General features: G+C 40.6%; 1 pseudogene; it reads right to left on the bottom strand.

Moving 5' to 3' along the window:
• Positions 1–2,774: 2,774 nt before the first annotated feature.
• On the bottom strand, positions 2,775–3,198 carry LOC115281739 (annotated as a pseudogene).
• Between the last annotated feature and the right edge of the window lie 434 nt (positions 3,199–3,632).

The raw sequence follows: 3,632 nt of genomic DNA, 5'->3' as shown, positions 1-3,632 counted from the left end.
CTAAGTAGATAATAATATAATCTATATGTAGAGATGATTTTGCTTTTTCCCAATATATATATCTTATTGTTTTCAGATTAACTCTATTGTTTTATTTGATTATTGCTTCTTTTTATTTACCTTTTTGTAGCTCTATTGAAGAGTAACTGACAGTACAATAATGTACACATATTTAAAAAGCACCACTTGTTAAGTTAAAGTTTTCACATATGAGCACACCTGTGAAACCATCACTAAGTCAAGATAATGAACCTACCCATCACCTCCAAAAGTTTTCTTGTGTCCCCCTTTTTTAAAAAAAAGTTTGTTTATGTGTTTATTTGTTTGTTTGTTTCGAGAACTAGCAGGGGAGGGGCAGAGAAGGGGGTGGGACAGAGGATCCAAAGCAGGCTCTGTGCTGACAGCAAGGAGTCTGATGTGAGGATTCAACTCATGAACCGTGAGATCAAGACCTGAGCTGAAGTTGGATGCTTAACTGACTGAGCCACCCAGACACCCTTCCTTGTGTTCCTTTTTATTTTATTTTATTTCTTAGAAAAAAATTTGTTTACATTTATTTATTATTGAGAGACAGAGAGAGACAGAGCATGAATGGGGGAGGGACAAAGAAAGGAGACACAGAATCTGAAGCAGGCTCCAGGCTCTGAGCTGTCAGCACAGAGCCCGATGCAGGGCCCAAACCCAGGAATCGTGAGCTCATTTCCAGAGCTGAAGTCAGACGCTCAACCCACTGAGCCACCCAGGCACCCACCTTGTGTCTCTTTTTAATCTCTTACTCCTACCCCTCCCTACCTGCTCCTCTCATCTCTAAGCAATCAATGATATGTTTATCTGTCACTATAGATTAGTTGGTTTGCATTTTCTAAATTTTATATCGTTGTGGATTCATACAGTGTATATATATTCTTTTTTTGTCTGTCTTCTTTCACTTAGCACAATTGGCATTCTGAGATTCATCTATGTTATTATGTGTATCAATTGTTCATTGCTTTTTATTACTGGGTACCATTCCTTTGTATGAACATGTTCTAATTTGTTTATTTATTCACTTAAAAAATAAAGTTTGTTTGTTTATTATTTATGTATCTCTACACCCAATGTGGGGCTTGAACTCACAACCCCGAGATCAAGAGTTGCATGCTCCACCGACGGAGCCAGCCAGGGACTCCTATTCATTCATTCACTTATCGATGGACATTTGGGTTTCCAGTTCTTGGCTATTACAAATAAAGCTGTATGGACATTTACATACAATGTTTTGTGTGATTATTTGCTTTCATTTTTCTTGGGTAAATAATTTGTGGAGTAGCTGGATACAGGGTAATATCTTTAACATTTTAAGATACTGATTTCCAGGGGCACCTAGGTGGCTCAATCTGTTAAGCATCCAACTTCAGCTTAGGTCACGATCTCACCTATCAAGAGTTTGAGCCCTACGTAGGGCTCTGTGCTGACAGCTCAGAGCCTGGAGCCTGCTTCAGATTCTGTGCTGTCAGCCCAGATCCAAATGTGTGGCTCAAACCCATGAACTGGGAGATCATGACCTGAGCCAAAATCAAGAGCCAGATGCTTAACCAACTGAGCCACCCAGGTGCCCCTCATTGTAGTTTTAAGTTGCATTATCCTAATGACTGGTAATAAGCCTCTTCCCATATGCTTATTTGCCTCGTCTATGCCTCCCTTATTGAACTGTCAATTCAAATCTTTTGCCCATTTAAAAAACTGGGTTGTTTGTTTTCTTACTGAGTTTTGAGAGTTCTTTGAATATTCTGGGTAAAAGTCTTTTATGACATATATGCTTTGCAAATATTCTCTTTCAGTCTGTGGCTCTTCTTTTTGTTCTTTTAACATATCTTCGATACAGCAAAAATCCTTAGTACTGCTGAAGCCCAATTTTTCAATTTTTTAATGGTGCTGTTGTTTTAGAAATCTTTGCCTAATCCAAGATCACAAAGATTTTCTCCTATAGGTTTTCTTCTAGAAATGTTATACTTTTAGGCTTTTGTTTAGATTTAGAATCCACTTTGTGTTAATTTTTGTACAGTGGTGTGAGTTATTTTATTTTATTTGGAGCATAGATATTCATTTCCTCCAGGACATTTGTTGAAAAGACTATCCTTTTCCCGCTAGACTGCCTTTGCATCTTTGTTGAAAATCAATGACCACATATGCATACATCTATTTCTAGACTTTCTATTCTCTTCCCTTGGTTTGTCTATTTTTAAAAAAATGTTTAATTTTTTTTTTTAGAGAAAGACAGAGTATACGTGGGGGAGGGGCAGAGAGAGAGGAAGACACAGAATCTGAAGCAGGCTCCAAGCAGTCAGCACAGAGCCTGACGTAGGTCTTGAACTCAAGATGATGACCTGAGCCGAAGTTGGACACCTAACTGCTTGAGCCACCCAGGTGTCCCTGGTTTGTCTATCTTGATGCCAACAGGATACTACCTTCATTGCCTTAGCTTTTTAATCATCTTGAATTAAGTAGTGTTAAGTGCTTCAACTTGGTGGTTTTTTTCTTCCACAAAGTAACTTACTAACCCCGCATTTGTTCTAATGTTTCTTCTTTTTAATGTTTATTTATTTTGAGAGAGAGAGAGTACATGAGCAGGGGGAGGGGCAGAGAGAGAGAAGAGAGAGGATCCCAGCCAGGCTCTGTGCCCTCGGATGAGAGTCCAACGTGGGGCTTGATCCCATAAACCATGAGGGATCATGATCTGAGCTGAAATCAAGAGTCAGTGACTTAACCTACTGAGCCACCCAGGTGCTCCTGTTCTAATGCTTCTTGTTGGCAGTTGCCAGCTATCTGAAGATCCTGCCCAGATCTCTCTGTCCCTGAGGTCCCCATCTTGGTCCTTGTCCACCATTTTCAGCCTCTCCAGGGTTTGGAGGATGCTGGGGGCCACATTTTTGGAGCCTTGGCTGAAGTGGGTGGGCATGATGCTATTTCTCTGATGTCTCCCAGAGATCTTGGTCATGGAGCCAACCTGGTGCAGCCTGAGAGATACTCAGGAAGATACTGTGGAAGTGCTCATGTATGGAACAAGTTCTCATCATAAGGAGCATGCTGTTTATGCTCAGGCAGCTTGACAGTGTCTGCCCATTTAGGAACCTTCAGCTTCCCAAACTATTTGAGAAAGGCTGCTGGAGCTCTCAAGAACCCCTGAAGGTTCGCATCTTTTGCAGTAACTCCAACCATATGTGGTCTCAATGCTGCCAGCCAGGGGATAGGGCTTTCCAACTACCTGCCCCAGCTGCTTTTGCAAAGTTATTTTGGCTCTTCTAAGTCCATGGCATTTCCACAAGAATTTTAGAATCAGCTTTTCAATTTCTTCAAAAAAAGCTGCTGGGAATTTGACCGAGATTATGTTGAATTTATAGATCAGTTTGGGGGAGAACGGATCTTGACCATATTGAATTTTCTGATCCATGAGCATAGTGTAGCTCCTCATTTACTGCGGTCTCTAAGCAATGTGTTGTAATTTCCAGTGTACAGGTCTTATACATTCTTTGTCAGTCTTTTCCCTAAGTAATTCATATTTTTAAAGTTTATTTATTTTGAGAAAGAGAACAAGTGGGCACATGTGAGCAGGGGAGGGGCAGAGAGAGAGGGAGAGAGAGAATCCCAAGCAG

This window comes from Suricata suricatta, chromosome 17 (assembly GCF_006229205.1).
Source record: "Suricata suricatta isolate VVHF042 chromosome 17, meerkat_22Aug2017_6uvM2_HiC, whole genome shotgun sequence".
Lineage (NCBI taxonomy): Eukaryota > Metazoa > Chordata > Mammalia > Carnivora > Herpestidae > Suricata > Suricata suricatta.
Note: the sequence above shows the minus strand (reverse complement) of the source record. Positions and strands in the feature narration are given on the sequence as shown.